Here is a 20,415-nt window from a genome sequence, read left to right as displayed (position 1 = left end):
CACTCTTATTTATAGACAAATGCTTCAGAAGTGTATGTTAATTAAGACTTAAATGTGTCTACAACGTAGTTAAGTATGAGTTCCATACTTGGGATTCAAAATACCATGAGAAATACAAATTTCCATCTGATCTAACGTATAGTAGATGGCCCATTGAAAAAGCTCTTCTACTAAGTTTCAGTAGCACTCTCTGGAAGAAAAAAAAAAAAAAAAAAAAAAAAAAGGAAAGATTTTATCACCTATTTCATGATAGGTATTTGTTAAAGCAGCTGCAATTTTTAGATCATTTTACTTTACATTTATATCATCCATATAAACAAATGAGTTTATAGAGTTTTGTAATAATAATAATGATTTTTCTCAGCAAACTATAACCTATTGCATGGGTATATGGGCAATAACAGGGCCTTGACTTCACAACCCTGGGAACTCCTTTTCAACATTACCTCACCTAGTCCACTAGGACTTCGTTCTGTGTAGCCTAAGTAGTAACTTAAATTTGAAGATGAAGATATATAACATTCCTTCTGCATCCATATCATGCCTGCATTGCCTTTGAAGCATATGGATTCAGAGATGTTGCATCCAGTGTAACTGCAACAAACAAAGAAAAGATTTTAAAAAAACAGTTGAAGTAAAGCAGTAACAGCACTCAGGCAAACAAAAAAAAGCTCGGAGTATCCTACCTTTTTTTCTCCCATTGTTCTCATGTTTATGGAGAGGGGGGATTTCCACTCACGTCATTGTGAATTTTTTTTCTTGTCTCAAAAAGTACCTTTTATTTCCCATAACTGTAATAAAAACAGAATTCAGTTTGCCTCAGATATTCTGAGTGCACACATATTAAATACCTGCTCATGTAATGTTTCAGCATTTTACAATTGCTTGCCAAGTGGTGATTTGATTTATAACATTATCAGTGCATCTATTCCTTGAACTGTAAAAGTCATTGTACCATTCTTTTAATTATCTTCTCAAGAATCATCAGTACATTATCTGCAACATTATTAGCTTCATCAAATGCTTACTTTGTGATGAAGGACAAGAAAATGCATGCAGGAAACAAGGGATGATCTAATATGGCTGTGACCTCTATCACTAAGCACCTGGCATGAACTAATGGGAAAGTGAAAAGGAAAAAAAGGTTATCAACTGCAGTCTTACAGCTCAGGTGCTTTTAACTGATTTACACTGTTTATGAGTACATCCACTGAAGTCATCCCAAAGCCAGTGAACTTGGAATGTAAAGTCTGATAGGAAATATTGCAGCTCTCTTTCGTGTTTGCGGGTGTTTCTGGGGTCTCAGTAACAATCACTGTTAAACTATCATAATCTAGCATAATTAGCAACAAATGTGGGCACATGTTTTTCAGTGTTACTACAACGTTTCAGTTTCCCATGCTCTGCCAGAGAGCAGGTGCATAAGAAACTGGGAGGGACCATGGCCAGGACAGCTGATCCTAACTAGTCAAAGGGATATTCCACACTATATAATGTCTTTCTCGGTATATAAATTGGGGGGAGTTGCCTGGGAGGGGTAGATTATTGTTCAGGCATTGGTCAGTGAGTATTTGCTTTATTCATCACTTGTCTTTTCTTGGGTTTTATTTGTTATATTCATTTTCTTTACAATTATTATTATTGCTGTTATTTTTATAGTTTATTTTAGTTATTAAGCTGTTGTTATCTCTACCCATGAGTTTTACATTTCCCCCCTGATTCTTCCTCCTATTCCACAGGGAGGTGGGGGAGGAGTGAGTGAGAGAGTGGCTGTGTGGTTCTTAATTGTTAACTGGGGTTAAACCACGACACCATATCTTGGATTTGTGCTGATGATTGACACAGTAATTAAAGTTTCCTGCCAAAAAGGTGCTGAAAGCACCTTTGGGGCCAGATAAAAAAGAGGTTTAATTAGAAAATAAACACCAGGATTGTGTTCCTGTATCACAGGTAGCTGTTCCCTGAAATTGTGTGACCACACAAACTGTGGGACAAGTTCTGACACAAAAAGCTAGTCATAGTGGGGAAAAAATACAGCTATAAAGAGTTGCTTTGTTTTCAGTTTGGTTAACAGTGGAGAAAAATTTAATGCCTACTCTTATTTTCTGCAGCGGAGAGTCACTTTTTCTCTTAGGTTTCGTTATCTAAGCATAAGCCAGCAGTGGTCTAGAGCTGCTACAGGGCACCTGGAATGGCTTCTGTCTTGTCCCAGCCAAAAGAAAATCAGTGTTGAAAAGTCATGGCTCTTCTGGCTCTCAGAGGAAGGGGGAATTGTGGGTTGTAGTGCTCTAATATTTCCAGAAGGTGTGACTGCGTAAGGACGCTTTTTCCTGAGTTCAAATGTAGTGTAAATATTAAACCCTAAATTCTGCAAAATACCCCAAAATCTTCAGCGATCATATTTTACCTCTGTTTATACATAATGCTGAAAGCAATCATATCCCTATAGATATCAACAGTTTACAAGTTCTGTGAAAATGCAAACAGTAGAACAACAGTGGACACAGTCTCAGATTTCAAGATAGAGTTAACGAGGACTGTAATCTGCTTTAGTTACAGTATCATTGACTATAAAGATATTATTCCACTTCAAGGTTGGGTCAAAAAATGGCAGATTCAAGTGTGGTGAAGCTCAGTAAGTTATTATTTTAACACCATATGCTCTCTAAAAGTGTGAGCCAATTTTCTTTGTCATTCCATAAGATAGTAGTTTATTTGACTTCTTCAGTAGTAGTAGATACCTTTTAAGAATCTCTGAGTCTGTACAGAGGGTTTATTTCAGTCCTGGTAACAGTCTGTCCTGGTTCCTACCGCTATTTGTAGTTTTATCCATCAGCCTTGCTACCCACTTGACTGTTGCTAAGACAAATGTAGCACTCACTACATTTATTTATTTATTTATCTATCTATCTATTTATTTATTTATCCCTGGAGACCCTTCCAGTAAGTAATCTCAGATTCTGTTTCACCGTGTTTCACCTGAGTGTACCATTCCTATTTCTTTCTATATCTTTCTTCTACAACTAACCAGCTTTGTTGGTTATACTACTTCCTGGATGCTCAGGTTTTAAGCTTAGCCTGTTAGTCTTAACAGGAAAACATTAACTGGAAACACACTGTAAACCTGTGAGTCTTCCACATAAAAGAAGAAAAAAAAAAAAAAAAAAAAAACAAAAAAAAAACTACACAAAAAAACCAACAAACAGTTAGACGGTCAATATTTTCCCAATCAATTATCACGGACCTATCTGGTTCCAATTACATGGAAAAAGTGTAGCGATTTCAGACATTGCTGAAAGATAACTACGTGGCAAATGTTATCTTTTAAAGCTTATCACTCCACCTGTTATTTTCTTTTAGGTTTGTAGAGAGGAAACATAGAAGAAAACAACTGTGTACGGGGTTCAAATATGCAACTGTTGTCCACTGCCTAAAACAACAACAGAGGAGTCAGATGCAAGTGCCTCCAGCCTATTCAGGATCAACAAAACCAACAGATTCATATTCTTACAGAGAACCATGCTCATGTGGATTGCCTGGCTTACATTGAGACATCTTTCTAGACCAAAATCTTTTAAGAAGTGGTTTATTTGTGGTTCTCCCATATTTCCTCCTTCAGTGAAACTGGAGGTTTCCTGACAGGTTGGGTCTCGTACCAGGATTCCTTGGAGCTGCTCAGAAGCCCTATGTCTGTGAGCAGGGTTTCCTGCAGCTCAAAGCGCTGGCTGCCTGCAGTTCTAGCAGACTGTGAAATCCAATTTATTACACTCTGTAACTCATATTGCAGCAGCACTTCAGGAGCGGCTGCTCTGGTGTGAGGAAGAACAGTTTGTGTCCTAAATAAGACTATTTCTGTATTTCATCGTTTCTCAGTGTCTACAAAACAAGCATGTCTCCTATCTCTGATTTATTCCACAAATGGCATTGTTTTACATTTACATCTTTCTCTCCAAAATAGACATTCTTTTTTGAGGCTATTACCTCAAAAAGGTAAAAATTATAGTTAAGCTTTATCTGCCATAAAACTACATATGACAGGAACTAAGCATTCAATGTGGGCAGCCAACAGAGCTCAGAGTATCTCCTACTGTAATGAGACCCCAGGCTTCCCCTACTTCAAATGTGTCAGTTTTTCAGAGAGGAATGGAAAGCTCCTTTATTTTTCTGACACTCAGACTGTATCTGTTATTGATTTTTCTCCATTGCTGATACCACAAATGCTCCTCCTGCTTCATCTGCTTCTTTGTTTCCAAGGGACCCCACAAATCACATGGGTGATGTGTTTCAATAGAGATTAGATCACTTGCTTGCTCATTTGTTCTCACTTTTGGCTTCTAAGTTATTTTTGCAATTTACACATTCAGCAGCTAATATGCTTACCTCAGACAGCCACACACACTGTAATTTCTCCCTTGCTCCAATGTCACAGCCCTGTAAGCTAGTGGTAATTTTATCACCTTTTCTACTTTTCTTCCATAAATATGACAAAGAGACTCTACATAACTGCCTAATGTTTTTTTTTTTTTTTTTTTTTTTTTTTTGGTTGGTTGGTTGTTTTTTTTTGTTTGTTTGTTTTTGGTTTTTTTTTTTGTGAAATACTGTTTCAGTAACTAAACCCTACAATGTTAACATATATAAAAATTGATTATGAAAATCATAGTATTATTTTCTATTCTATTTTGATTCTCTTAAACTAGTATTTGAGCACTTTTCAAATACAGCTTAATGTAATAATACCACAGTGGGACCCAAATTTCAAACCTTTTAGCTTTGTTGTAATCCCTTTGGTAGGCCCACTGCTGTTTTTGTCAAAAGTATATCCACATTTGAAGTTTACACAATAAACCAGGAGCCATGCAGGTGGCTGGCATCTCAAAGCTGCCAAATGTTAACATGTTCTTTGTTACTATTGGGGTTTCTACAAAGAACTGGTCAAGATTTACCCCTCCTGCAGAACTGATGGCTAACTGATGTTAAGGAAAGTACATGGGCAACAGGCAAAAACAAGACTCTGGAAATAGCACCTCCAGTTTATTTCCCCTCTGCAGTACCTTGAAGACTTCTGTTTCTCACAGTGATTGTGAGGATCCCAGAAGAACTAGGTCACGTTTCTGTAGCTGGAGCTCATCCCTGCAGTCCTCCCCTTCCTATCCATGCTGTTGAAGTGCTTTTGGCTGTGACAAGGAATAGAAGCTGCAATGAAATCATAGTTTAAGAAGTCTATTGTACAAAGAGGTATTTTTATTTAATATTTGAACTTCTAATTCAAATTAAGATTACCACAATAAAACTGTAAATCTGGCCTGTTTCCTCTTTATAAGAAGAATGACCTCTGCTGCTATTTTCAACAGTCCCTTATTTATGCCCATGTCCTGTCTGGGACTGTCAGCTGATCCAAACCACTGGCATTGACTAGGAAAATTAAGCCAAATTTACCTTACAGCTTCAGACTTTCCCTTTCCCATATTTTTGACATGTAGTAGCAAATGACAATTGCCATTTCTATATAAAAAGACTCTTAGAAGTCATATGAGTAAATATAAGGTGTCAGTAGACCACAGTGAATGAGAGGGTGGCTTCACATTATGTATTTCTGTGACACTGGAAGAGTTATAGTACAGTGATTAATTCCATCACCAAGACAAGGCTTGCAGAACCTGGTTTATAGCCTCTACTGCCAATGCAGTAGAGGAAATGGAAAAGAGAGATTATGTCTTACTGTTCATATATGAGACTTCCTAAAAGAAAGAAAATAATCTTGAGCAGAGCCATGGCAGAGAACCAGTCTAATAAGATGCACTATTATTCACATATACAATTATTCAGTGAAATTAGGGTGATTTTTTTTTTTTAAACAACTTTTAATATCATGATCCAAGCTAGTCTAATTTCTGCTGTGAGACAGGTTTGCTGAAAGCTTCAGAGAAAGAATGTATAAACTATTTGAAAATATGTCTTGTTTTTCAGTTACATTTCTTTTAACTCTTCAAGCTACCCAGAAAGATCAAAATAATGTGATTCTGCATGTTTTTTATTTTTGTTATGGCCACAGTTAGTCAGCCATTAGAGAAAGAATTTGTGTCTCCAGTACCCTGCATTTATACTGCTTTATACCAGGGTGACTCCAGAGCTTTCAGAAGAATGAACCTCAATTCATAGCAACATAGCCCAGAAAAGACTCACTCAGGGTGAAAAGGTCGATGGGTTCTAGATATACAACAATTTCAGAAGAAGGCTGTTTAGAAATACATAGACTGAAATCTATTTTCACAAAACCAGGAAAGATGACTAGGGATTAAAATGGTAGTGTCAATCTATACAATTTCTAAAACAAAAAAAGATCAGAATTTAATACAATGCTCATTTTTGCTCAGAAAATATAATCTGAGAACAGACCCAGAAGATTTAACTGGAGCATAGCAGAGTGTGCTGGATGGTGGCAGAGCTTCAGGGCATGCATTTTGGCTTTGCATCACCGGTCACATTCTGTATGCTCCAGGACCCAGAGCTACTCCTCCCCAGTGTGCCCACAGTCCCTCATACACCAGGGAGTCATCCCATTTCATATGCATACTACCTCTATTTTCTTGTGTTTAATCTAATATTGATATTTTCTTTTTGTTTCTTTGTAATCTGTTTCTGAGGAAAAAAAAACCAAATCATCCTCATTTTAAGTAACTCCTACACTCTGCATTGTTATTATTATTTTTATAAATACTGTATGGACCTCCACTTTTCTGTACAATCTTATTAATCCTGTATATACGGAGTTGAATCAAAGGCTTTTAAAAAAGGAAACACCAGGAGATAAAACAGTGACAAAAGATTATGCAGTTCTGTACAGATCTCCTGGGATCCTTGGGACCCAAAGGGAAGCTTTTAAGTGGAAAATACAACGGGCTTTGCTCTCACTAGGATATTGGACTTTGTTCTTTCCAAACAGATCTTGGCTCAAAGGGTATACTAAGGATTTAGAGATGCCAGTTTAAGTAGGAGGGAAGGAAATTGGGGCAGCTGACTGGATGTTAAAAAGTAACGAGTTACAGTAAGTGGTGTCCATTTCCAGCGTCAAAGATGGAGAACTGTGTTGAATGACACTTCCTACAGGTTACAAGAAATATTATGTCATTAAGAATGTGAAAATGGGCATTTATCTGATTTTGCTTTTCCTTTTTTTGTAAGTGAAGGGACAAATGACTTATGGAGCTGTGTTTTGCTCAGTTTTGTGGGGTGAGGGATAGGAAGAAGTCTTTAATTCTGACAAAGGTGAATTTAATGATCGCTGCATGTTACTGATGCTGTGTAATATCACAAGAATACTACAGGCAGTATTATTTTTGTTTAAGCACCTGTATCTAGTCTGGTTTCGGATATGGTAATGTACAGTAATGTAGCTACCTGTATAAGACTTGTAGACTTGTAGAAGCTTGTACAGCCAGGCACTGTTAGATAGCCATTTTAGCACTTCAGTCTTGCTGAACATTTTTGAAACTTGTTTCTCTTTCAAAAATAGTTATTTTCCAAGAAGCAAGAACTAGTTTTATCATTCCAGCTAAGTGCACACAGACCAACTTTGCTCGGCTTTTGCCTTAACATTTATCTGCAACCTGTGTTACTCCGTTCAGAGTCAATAGACTGCTTTTAACAAGTTCTGATAATGTGGAATAATGGGTATGAACAGTTACTGACACTTTGTTTGGTAGATTCAGAGCTTTCTGTAATTTAGTTTACCATGAATATGTGGCTTTACTGACATCAGTATGGCCTACTTAACATCAAAATCCTTCAAAGGATAGATCTTCAGCTCCCATCTCTTGCTGACACTCTTGCTTCACTGTGAGATGTACTCCTATCACTTGCTGTTCAAGGTAATTTAATTCTATGATGTTGTTTCTTCTGACTGTTCTTTATAAAACCAAGCAGTGACTCAGACTTTTTCCAAATACCTCTCTTTCCTTTTCCTTTGCTGTCTTGAGTTGCTTGCCTTCAGACATTTCTGTCACTAACAGTAGCTTGTATTTTGACTTTGCATGATGTGACTTTGAATATTAAGAGCCAAATATGCTTACCTGTGCACATTGGTCTTTGGTACTTGCTTGCTTTGGTTTAGGGGACTTCCAAATTTTTTGTCAAATTTAGTGGCAAATTTTCTATTTTCTTCCCTCTGCAATGCAGCTAAATCTGGGTTATCCAACATATCTGGCCCTGTACAGGATGCTCTCTAATCCCTGGAAGAGGCTGTGGGATCATTCACTGTTAGATCATTGCGAGAATTTCTCTTTTGTATGTGGGTTTTCAGACTGATCATTATTTTCAGCTTTTATTACCTGTCAATACTGAATTTCCAGGTTTCAGTGTTTCCTCGATGGATGATATTTTCATTATTGTATGGTTCACAATTGCCATGATTTTGGAGGAAGAGTGGGTCATAATTCTCATCAGCACTGTCGAGTACACTCCATATTCAATAAGTTATGTGTGGTAGGATTTAGTTGTTAAACATTGGTGTCTACAACAGTTTTAGACTTCATATGGCATCCCACATGATATTTCAGAGGGGTGAAATAACTCTCACAGTTCTGTGTCATAACTGTCAAACTTGCATGTGTGTCTTAGGGAATATCTGACAAGGATGCCCCTGGTGACACTAGTTACTTATTCCTGAACAAACAAATCCTACCCAATATATAATATGCAGAATAATAAGGTTGTAATTGTATAATAATCTCAACTGCTGATCATACACCTTTATTTACATCAGGAAGTATTTCAAGACTAGATCACATGCACAGATGACTAAAAACCAAAAAGTGATAAAAGAGGGTGTACATTAGAGGAGATTATTTCTGTCATGATATTTTTGGTTTTCAGGTTTCACAGAGAAAGCCAAAAATTACTCCAGGTATGAAGTTTCATTTGTTCTAACCTTTACAAGAAAAAACAATGAGTGGTTTTCTGTTGGTTTAACTGCCTATGATGAATCATGGTAAGACCAGATGATGATTAATGCTGGCAAAAGACAGAACAGAAGATAAGGGTCCAAGGATGGCAACAGCAGTGCCACTTTATGCGGGTTTAAACTGTTATGAAACTACATCCAAGAGAAATGTTTAGAGTTAAGAATGCTCAGACTGTTCAGTATAGCCATTTTTTTTCTTTTGTTTGGCTCTTTTTTTTTTTTAACAAGGAGAGCATTCACACAGTAAGGCAAAAAGAACATGTATTCTATTTGACACAAATGTATTATAGAATGTGTATAATTTGTATATTTTGTTGACAGTTTAGTCTCCGTAGTTTCTCAGGTCTTTCAGAAACTGATATAACACTTCCTGAATATATGAGATATAATACTTCTTGTATAATGGGAAAAAGAATATGAACAGATCAGGGCTATAGAGGTGGAAGAGCAGTTATGCATAATAATAGTATGAAATCTGGCAGGAAACGAATTAAATTATTTTCATTCATCAGGGCGCTTTTGAGTATAAATAGAAAAAGAGTACTTTTACTTTATAATATTACATATGTATATGTACATTGTGAAATGCATTAGTTATATCATGTTTGTAATAAATTTCAAGCAGTGTGCATGAAAACTTTCCATTGATATATCATTATAGTATTATAACCATTTGCATATACACGCTATAAGCAAATTTAAGGGAACTATTCTAAACACTTCTGTGTCATGGTGACAAGTAATAATTTATTATTCTACTTCAATATTTACACTTATTAAGTGCCGGGCTGGGCGAGCCGAGGACCCAGCCAAGGAGGAAGAACGCAGCCGACTCAGTATGAGTGATAAAGTGTGCTTCAGTTTATTGATTTTCATTACAGCCTTTTATAATCCTTCTACTAATTATGCCTACTAGTCACTAGCTGATTGGCTTAAGCTCTGAGGGTCGTATTCGCACGGTCCACCTACTTGCAGTTAGCTAACAGCACAAGCTTCTCATAACACTAAGTTTCTCATGCTACTATTTCTGATTCCTGTTGACTTGTTTTCGATACACAACAGTACCGTAACACAATGTTTTTCAGACCACCGTTATCATAACACTAGGTTTCTCAGACCAATATTCCTAATTCCCCTTAGCCTGTTTTTGACACACCACGGTACACAGGCCGGAGCGTCCTTGACATTCCTCAGGTATCAGCAGCTGCGAGCAGCTGCAGGCAAACCCTAGTGAGGCTCAGCATCAGCAGCTAGAGCAGGCTCTGATCATACAATTGCTCGGTGGGCTCAGGACCCTTGTCTCTAAGCCATTCTCCAACAATTCCCCCTTTTTCTTTTTGTATGAGCAGAGCCTGCGCCAACGTTCATTCAAAGATTTTCTTAATACATGACAAGGCACAACTTAAACATGCAAGCTTACAATCTACTGGCTAAAGGCACTTATCACGCACCCGGAAGTGCTGTGATAGGTCTGCATCGTTAGTATGCGTAAACAAACTAAATCTACTTTGTGGTTAGTGCATCCAGGCATTCAAAACAGGGAGGAAGCACTAGATTGACTTCCTCCTTCTTGCCCTTCCAGGTGACCCCAAGGGCAGGATTACCACGTGGCAGTTTTCTGATCAGAGACCCAGCCTGGATTGTCCAAACCCTGTAGGATCAGTGCATGACCCTGATCCCCCCCAAAAAATTCCAGGTTTTCCCCCTTTTTCTTTTTTTGGACAATCCAGACTCCTTTTAACATTTGAATCATAGCATTCACAAAGCATTTCCACACAGACCCCAATACCACCATGACAATCATAATGACAATCAGCATTGCCAGTCCATGCATCAACAAAGCTTTCAGCCACCCACTAATTTCCAAGTTTTGTAGATTTGCAACCATCATCAGTCCATTTTCCAAATTCCCAAGTCTCGTAACCAGTCTGTCAGTCCATGTTCCAATCTTATGCAGTCTTATGTAGCAAGAAAACCATCCTTACAGTTTTAAAAGTGTCAGCAATTGTAACAACAGAGTGTGCAATACAGAATGTCATACAGGTTTCACCATGCTATGTTCTAAACATTGGAATGAACCCACAACATACAATGAATCTGATACTACATGAACAAGTTTTTGATACCAGTGTCAATGTTGAAACGCCCAAATGACGGTTCAGAGTTCTAAAGTTCGTAAGGAGTGTCCAAACACCCCGAGGAGAAGCTTGTGGTCTTGAGTTCCCAGGTGTCCCCCACTCGTTGTCACTACCGGGCAGGCCAACGCCCCAGCAGCATGCCAGTCCCCTTTTAACAAGGCATCACGAATCACCCCACTCCATCGGGGCTGAGCTAAAAGCGGAGCTGGTTCTGGTAAGGGTGATGGGAGTGGGTGTGAGGGGGCTGCCGGCAGCGCTTCCTCTTCTTGTAATTATAAATGCAGAGTTCTGTTCTGTAGCTTAACTTCTGTAATTTTCTTTCAAGTTCTCGGACTTTGCCCCAGTCCCTTACCGATGTGTGACCCTGGTGCTTTAATTCGGACAGAGCCGCCGCTTTTCTCTCCGACTCAGACGCTGACGCGCTGTCAGGGGCGGAACCATCCGAAGGGGGGGGGGGGGGGGCGGGCAGAGTTTGTGGTGGCACGCCGCTCCACCCGGTCCCCCCGCGCCGCCTGATTTCTCTGCGGCTTCTTGCGCGGTGGAGCAAACAGCCAAGTTCTTCTCAACCTTATGGCGCTTAATGTTATTGATTATCTCCCTCCAAGGTTTCATTAATTTCTTAGCAAGTTTGTCATCATCTATCACCATATCCCACAGTACATCTCCATATCTCCTCCACTCCTCTTCATCAAACAACAGATCAGAGTCCTTAAAGCACCCCTTTGCTTTCCCTGTTGCTACTAGACCAGCTAGCTGTTTAATGCAACTACTATCAATTCCACGCTTTTCTAAAAAGCTCTGTAATAAATCTAGGGCTACTTCAAAATCCATGTACCTTAATACCTGTTATAATATCCTTGCAGCCCTCAGCTTGTAGCCCTTGCAGTGGTGAACTTCAATCGGTTCAGGCTGGAGACGACACACCACAGGACGCGATGTTCTGGTCGCTCTTTTTGCCCGCCGGTCACTGCCCCTGGCGCACTGCTCCTTGTCCTTCAGCCAGGTCCTTCAACGAGGGTTCCTTTCGTCTCGAGGATCCCTTTGTTCTCGCCTCAATGAGGGTCCCTTTTTCTCGAGAGACCCTTTGTTCCCAGTTGACCCTTTTTCTCGAGGGTCCCTGTTCAGGCGCCAATTGCCGGGCTGGGCGAGCCGAGGACTCAGGCCAAGGAGGAAGAACGCAGCCGACTCAGTATGAGTGATAAAGTGTGCTTCAGTTTATTGATTTTCATTACAGCCTTTTATAATCCTTCTACTAATTATGCCTACTAGTCACTAGCTGACTGGCTTAAGCTCTGAGGGTCGTATTCGCACGGTCCACCTACTTGCAGTTAGCTAACAGCACAAGCTTCTCATAACACTAAGTTTCTCATGCTACTATTTCTGATTCCTCTTGACTTGTTTTCGATACACAACAGTACCGTAACACAATGTTTTTCAGACCACCGTTATCATAACACTAGGTTTCTCAGACCACTATCCCTAATTCCCCTTAGCCTGTTTTCGACACACCATGGTACACAAGGCCGAAGCGTCCTTGACATTCCTCAGGTATCAGCAGCTGCGAGCAGCTGCAGGCAAACCCTAGTGAGGCCCAGCATCAGCAGCTAGAGCAGGCTCTGATCATACAATTGCTCGGTGGGCTCAGGACCCTTGTCTCTGAGCCATTCTCCAACAATTAAGCATTTGGTAAAACTTCTATTCCTGTTTAACATATTTATATGTAATTTAATAGGAGCATGAACAATGCAATCCTAACAAGCAGTAGTGTACCAGAAAACAATACAGTAAGCAGATTTTAAAAGTCGGTATAACTCTATTATTTAATTAGATAAAATAATGAAATGCCATTTAATTCCCTTTTAAAAAAAAAAAAAATTGATGTCATATGCTGGCATTATCTCTTATTTTGTCACATTGAAGATCTGTTGATGTTTTATAATATCTTAAAAATGATAAATTTCTTAAATATGATACATTTTTAAAATATTTTATTGTATTTTAATCGAATGGAAACGGGACTTTGAATTTGTAAGACAATGTGTTAATAAACTACTTCACAATGATAAAGTACTAATTACATTTTCAAAATTTAGCACATGTAAACAGCTGCTTTTTGGGAAGCTATTTCAGAAATCAAACCAACTGACAATGAATTTCAAGCTGCATTAATTCAGTTGTTATCAAATTAGATCATTTTATAATGAAAGGCTTGAAGGCTCTAGTCTGAGTTCCACTCTACTCACTGTATGAGCATTAGACACCTAATTTAGATATAACAGTAAATCACCACAACAACTTTTCTCTTTCAGAGGAAGAAAAGGGAGAAGCTTCAGCATTCAATACAATGCTTGAAGGTTAGTGCAAGCATGTACTCTACTTTTTTCTGAGAGTTTCCTTTTAGCTGTATGAAAATTTGAGCTTAAGGTCAGATTCTATATTGATAGCAGAGCAAAGTGTGCTTTGCAACAGATCTCTGTAACATTATATCAGGCTCGAGGACAGTTACTTTCTTCAGGACATTTTTGTTTTTAAATCTTTTCAACTTCTCTGAAGTGCATGCCTGTGCAATGTAATTGTCTCATACATGCTATTAATTTTGTTCAAAATAATCAAGTTTCAATGTTTTACATTAATGCCATTTTTAATATAATGGTAAGATTTAAATCATGTTGTTTGATATAATTTGACAAATGTCTTGTTTTAATTTTTAATGGCTATCTGCAAGGAAATGTGAATACTGTCATGCTTTTTCTTGTTGCATGAATCTATGAATTCCAAATCAATCATCAGGATTTTCCTCATTTTTAAAGGTATGAGTGACACTACTTGAATAGAAAAAGATTATTGGCTTTTGCTTTTTTTATTAAGCTATTGCATTCGTATCTTGCAAAATGTATTAAAATTGAAATAAAAATAATGAAAACCCCCTAAAGAAGTATTTTGCTATTTTTGTCAAAGCAGATCACATTTTTTTAAGCCTCTTGAGGCTCAGAAAAGCATACTGGGAATTAAAGTGAGAATAAAGAGAAGCCTTTCCAAACTAGTTTCAAATCAGAGAGTAAGTTAGAATGGAAAACATTAGTATCTCACTACATATGACTTTCTTTTCCTCTGAAGCAACTCATTTTTGCACATTTAGGTGAACTTCTCAATTCACTTGGGAATTTGTCCTCTTATGTGGAATTTCCTACATAATAAGCTTAAAAAATGTTGCTTTCATAACCTAAGAAAAACACCTTCTCCTTTTTGTGCATTGTTTTACATCACTCTAGTTCTTGTGTGTGTATATACATATGTATACAGGCAAGAGCATAATGTGTGGGATGATGGGATGTTCATTTCTCCTAGCTTCTTTGCAGAGTTTTGCCAGAGATGTATTACAAGAAAACAGAGGGTATGACTCTGAGCTTGTCCTCATACGAAGAAAATTTGCATTCTGGCTACCAGTAAATTACTCTGAATCTGAATGTCACCTATCTTTTTCTAGAAAGTATGCTGTTTCCTACTTCTTCAAAATACTGCATTATCATGCTGTTAGCTATGAAGTTAAGTAAGTGAAGTTTTTATTCTCACTGTCTTTTTGCAGCTTTGTATGTGATGTCAATTACATTCAATGATATTTTATTAACATGACAAGATACACAGAAGCATTGCTGAAGTGTAAGAGATGGACTGCTCAGGTATCTCTTACATGGAGATAACATCTCCCCACATAGAGTTTCACATAGTGTCTGAGGCTTTGTCTTCTATGTCTGTCTATCATAACTCCATTGCGGTTCCTGTAGCAGGTTTTGGAAAATGAAAAACAAACCTCCTAAGTGTATATTAGAAGTACAGTCTATAAGCAGGTTTTCTCAGAAAGATGATGCATCCAGCTCTAAAACAAATGTTAAAATGTTATGTTATATTACATATCAAGTGTAGAATTTCTGAGGCAAAACACAGTATAGATAGGTCACAAGTTGGTATAGTGCAAAAACATTAGTAAAAGAAGTCTGTAAAAACTCTAGATGAAAGTTTTGAAATGAGATATAACTGTTATACTTTTTTAAGCAGCAGTTATATCAACTTACCCAAGTATTTTTACACCCTTTTAGATATATTTAAACATTGAATACCTAGAGGGTCACAGAAGGATATGGTAAATTGGGACATTTTTATGACCTATATATATACACGCCTTTTTTTTTTTGAGGGGATGGATTTTCCTTCTGGCTTTAATGAAACTTCCATTTTTTGCGGATGTAACTATTATAGACACTATTTGCAATTCTTATGCAGGTTCTCAAGCTCAGTTCCAGATTGTACCAATAAGCACAAATGTAAAATTGGGTCCTTTGCTTGTATGCTCTAAACCCCAAAATATAGTAATTGAAACTTACTGTCATAAATTTTATCCAACATATGTAAGGTGTAATCTCTCTTAATAGATACAAAATATGGAAATTTAAGTTTAAATATTTTTTCCTATATGCTTTTAGTCAATTAACTTTTTAAATACTTAACACAGAAATTAAAAGAGGAAGCTTTACATTTTCTTTTAGTCTGACACCAGCTTTTTCCAGTTTTACTACTTTAAAAGGAAGAAAAAAAAGTCCTTCTAACATTTACAGTTGAACTTTTTGGATCTGCTGCTTTCTTTTTCTGCATCTCAGTTAGGTTGTTTGTCCTGACTGTGACAGCTCTGTAGCACATTAGTGAAATATTACAGCAATAATTCTGTACCATTATACCTAATGTTAGAGCAACATCCTGCAGTTTTGCACTCTGAATATAGGAGGAATTCAGGTTTATTTAATTTAATGACTACATAATGAGTCTGAGCTACACATATCAAAGTGAACTGCTAAGAAAGGGGTTGCTATGAGCCAAAACTAATAACAGGCTCCAGTTCAAGAAGAGGGATCTATTCACTTTAGTGCAGTGAGAGAGGGGATAAGTGCTGGGAAGAGAAAAAAGCTGTATCCAACCATTGTTTAAAATAATGTAGGCCAAACACTACAGTTTTGCCTGTCCACCATTTGGCAGACCTTTGGACTTTACAAGAAATTACTTCCCTTCTTTATTAAAGTAGTTAGAATCTCACACTGGGTTTATGGAGTTCAATCATCATTTGGAGACTTAGATAGGCCCAAATTATCTCTCTGCATGTTAACAGAGATTACTCTTCACTCATAAATGAAGAACCTCCTACTGGAACAGCTATATAATGATAAAACAGGCATACTGAAGACTTTGGAGACAAATTCTCTTCTATTAATGTAAAAGAGGTTGATATAATATTAAATGAGATGTCAGGGATCTTTCAAGGCAAGTATGTCCTTTTGGACAGAATGAAAAGAAGCCTGAGAAGACACTTTCACAGTAAAAGGTTGTTTTTTCTCCCATTTGTTTGCCTAGGTATTGTTAACTATATTGTCCTAGAGCCATCTATTACTGTATGGGGCCACAACTCAACTTTCAGCTATTTGATGTTCCTCCCAATGAAGTCAACTAACATCACTGAGTCAGGTGACTCTAGAGAAGTAATGGAAGTGTGAAATTTGTACAATTTGTTCTCACCATTTTGTCTTGGTATTTCCCATGAAAGTGGAACAGAGGTAAATGAATACAAAACCTCTCTCTCAGTTCACACCAAACTTTGCTACTTACGCAGTTGAAGCTATTTTATATTTGAGATTATATACTGCTAAGAACTTCCATGTGATAAGCAGCTCCATGACTGCAAACAAGGCTTTCATTAAAGTTCCTATGGTATTGCATGCTGCCCAAGCATCCAATAATAGAGTGAATTTTAAAGTCATCATTTTAGTTTGTACTGCAGACTTATTGGGGGTGGGGAGAAACTTACAATCAGGTGCATATTTGTACCTTTACAATCATACTTTTTTCATGCTACATTTTACATGGAAAATTCTCATGTCAAATTCATAAGACTGTCACTTTTTCCTCTTCCTAGCTATTTTTTTTTTTTTTTTGTGTGTGTGTGCATTACATAATCCAGGGAAAAATGAACAGAGCAGTGTCATGTTAATGGACAATTCTTCCAGAATCATTAAATTCATGTAGATTAAAAAATGTGCAAAAGAATTTGCGACTTGTAAAGCATTTGTAAATAGAAAGCAAACTATAGAACAATATGAAAGGTATGTAGACAAAGTTATGAAAATATGCTTTTTGCATGCATATGGTCTCTGTTTTTCTATGTCCTAAGATTAGTATGAAGTCTTCAGATGAATGCAATATCTTATGAAGATGATTGATTTAAACATTCCTGTGTCTACTTCAGTAAGCTGTAAGCAATGGACAGTAAAAATTTCCTCTTCTGTTTTGTTGTTCACCATCCTTTTGCTAATCTTTTGAATGTTTTTACCCTATTTTTTACATAAGCTAAATAAGAAAACCCTTATTTCCTGCATTCTAATTTTACCTTCATTTATAATGTCCAACAAAATTTAGGTAAATTGATTATCAATATATCAAAACATAAAGTACAGCTTGATGGAAAAGTCAAAAAGTACAGGGCACTGATATTTTATATGATGTATTTGGAAATTATAAATTCTATTGCAGTCCCAATTCTCAGGATGAAAGTCGTTGTAAGAACAGGAAACGGCATAAAATCTATTCTGCATGGTACAGATTGTCGTGGAAGAAGGAAATTGTGAAAACTTAATTTTTGGTCCTCCCTCAAGATAGCAATCTTGAAGTCATTTCTGGATGAAATTAAATAAAGGGGCTCCTTAGGTTTTATTTGCAGCACTGATCTGCAACTGTCTCTTTTTCCAAGCAGTTTTAAGGTAGGCACATTTATTATTTAAGGAAAATCCACAAGGAACATTTTTATAGCACCAGAATAGAAATAATACCGTAACAATAAAGATCAAAGATTGATGCAATTGTGAGTACAAGTAATAGCTGCCTTGTGTGGCTGTTTTTTCCTCAAGGGAATTCTTTAGAATGGCTTTCATTTTATAAAATGTGTTTGTTTCAGTGTTATAGTATACGAGTAAGGAACTATATTCTGGTGTTTCTTTTTTGTTTGTTTGTTTCTTTTTTTCTTCTTCAAGAAAAAAAAATCATTTAAAATTGGTGTGAGTGGTTTCATGAACTTTGAGACTGCTCTGAACTTCAAAGAAATCAAAAATCACAAAGAAGCCATCGGTGTGTGTATGTAGTTTAGAGCTATTTTACCTGTCTAACCTGTTTTTAAACCAGCAGATGCCAGTAGCTCTGATGTTGTTCACGGAGGTTAATCCTTTTCATGTAGAACAGTCAGGGAACACATCAGCGCCTCATGCATTACCTGCTGGCCAGTGCTGTTCAGCTGCTGCCTCTTTTCTGGAGGCATCAGATCAGAGATGAAGCCAAAACAATTTACATTGACTAGCCTGCCCAAAGGCCCCCAATGACAAAAAGATTGTCCTCGAGATGGGGAAGATTTCAGTCCATACATGATGTAAGAATGTGTATGTTTATGTATATATGTATACATCTGTAATTATTGTATAGTATATGTAAATCCATATATCTCTCTATATACAGATTAATGAGATACATATATTTGTACATGGTGAAAGTATGATAACTCAAGGAATGCTGGAACACTCAATTTTTCCTGAGCATGACTTAACCTAAGCTGAATCAAGACACTTTGATATTGGTTTAGTATCCATGAGGACAACATTTATATTTCATTTTTCAGCAGAGGTATAACAAACGTGGCAAAAAGTTGACTGAGTTTTTAATAAGAAATACAAAAACAAGAATCTGCGACAACAACATATTTTTTCTTATTTTCCTTCCCCACTGTTAAGTGCTTATTTCAGTGCTACCAGAATGAAACAAAACCAAAAAGCTTGATTTTTTTTCTAATTCAATATTACCAGCAGGAAAAAAAAAAAAACGGCTGGTTTATAAAGGCAGAAGGGAGAGCAGAATGAGAACTTCACTGATGCCCAGATGATAGAGAATGGGAAACAGAACGTATACTGTGACACTGATATTTTAGGTTGATGATAATAGAGAAAGGGACATATCTAACAGCGATAAAATTAAAAAAGATAAATAAATTCTGATATTGTTATGGTGGGTACTGAGATTTAGCTACTGAGAAGTCTAGAAGTAGTAATGCTGCATGGACATCCAAGTTTCTTCAAGATGCCAGAAAATGCTGCCCGATACTTTGTACTACCATCCTGACACTACTGCAAGGATTCCAAGAAACTGCTATAAATATTTCACTTTTACACTGTTCATTACTTTCATTACTTCAGATCACATTTCTGTGAGATAAAAGAGGTGATAGTGTATGACATTGCTCTAACTCTGATTTATATTACCAATAGGTCTTGTATTTTTTGTTTGTTTTCTTCTTTCTTTATACTAAGAAACAAAGGCTCATAGCCTTTCTTGGTAAGCTGCTTGCTTTAGTTTTCTGAGCCAAAATGTATTCTTGTTGTGTAGTCATTTTCCTGAGCTACGGTCTTTCATATTACTATTGAAATACATTTGCCCTTTGTCAAGAATAGTCTTAATATATTAACCATCATTTTTTATTACTGAATTGGATGAAGCAGTAAACAGCACATTAATTAAAATGTTCAGGCCCTATTTAATGAGAGGTGTTACAAATGACAAGGAGGCCAAAGAGATAAATCAAAAAGGGTCAGAGGCAGGAAGTTCTGTCTGAAAAAGATGACTTCATACATTACAGGGAAAGAAAAAATCTGAATATAGACTGTAATGGAGAGCGAAGTATTTGGAAGGAATTAAACCCCAAATTTACAGAAGACTGGGGATGAAGAAGCAATATAATAAGGTAGGGAAAGAAGAAAAAGATGAAAGCAATCTACTGCATAATATAAAAAGTAGGAAGGTAAACATTTCCCTTCACTACAGGTAAAACTGCATCCAGCTTTTAGAAGGATTTAGGACATGAGTAATAAAAATGACTAAGGCAATGGGAATTCTGGCTGATGAGGAAATATTAAAAGAGCTAAATAACTCAGTCAAATGACATTAGAAGGGGGACATGGTCACCTTCTATAAGAATTTAAAAGGTATATACAATAGGCTGAAAAGATTCTTCCCTAGAGTGCATCAGGGTTCATTTGCTGAAACAAAAGCACATAATAAAGTACAATAGTATCAAAAGAAATATGGGAATTTATTTATTTAAAAGCCCAAGAAAATTGTATTGTCAGGAGAAATCTACCAGGACAATGTAGTACAGGTAGAAAGAAATCTGAGAAAATAAGAATGCAAATTAACAGCAAAACAAGAGAGAGTATCAGACACCCAATGGAAATAAACATA

General features: G+C 36.9%; 1 long non-coding RNA gene across 1 annotated transcript in view; it reads right to left on the bottom strand.

Moving 5' to 3' along the window:
- Positions 1-694: 694 nt before the first annotated feature.
- Positions 695-20,415, bottom strand: part of LOC116963675 — a 43,213-nt gene continuing 23,492 nt past the window's right edge. Inside the window, exons 2-3 of the long non-coding RNA XR_004408351.1 lie at positions 5,052-5,193; positions 695-791 (exon numbers count right to left, since the gene is read on the bottom strand). This is a non-coding gene — a long non-coding RNA (uncharacterized LOC116963675). The remainder of the gene's footprint in view (positions 792-5,051; positions 5,194-20,415) is intronic.

The sequence above is a fragment of the Tyto alba genome, unplaced genomic scaffold (genome assembly GCF_018691265.1).
Source record: "Tyto alba isolate M040663 unplaced genomic scaffold, T.alba_DEE_v4.0 Super-Scaffold_27, whole genome shotgun sequence".
In the NCBI taxonomy this organism is placed as follows: domain Eukaryota; kingdom Metazoa; phylum Chordata; class Aves; order Strigiformes; family Tytonidae; genus Tyto; species Tyto alba.
This window is presented reverse-complemented; position numbering and strand designations above follow the sequence as displayed.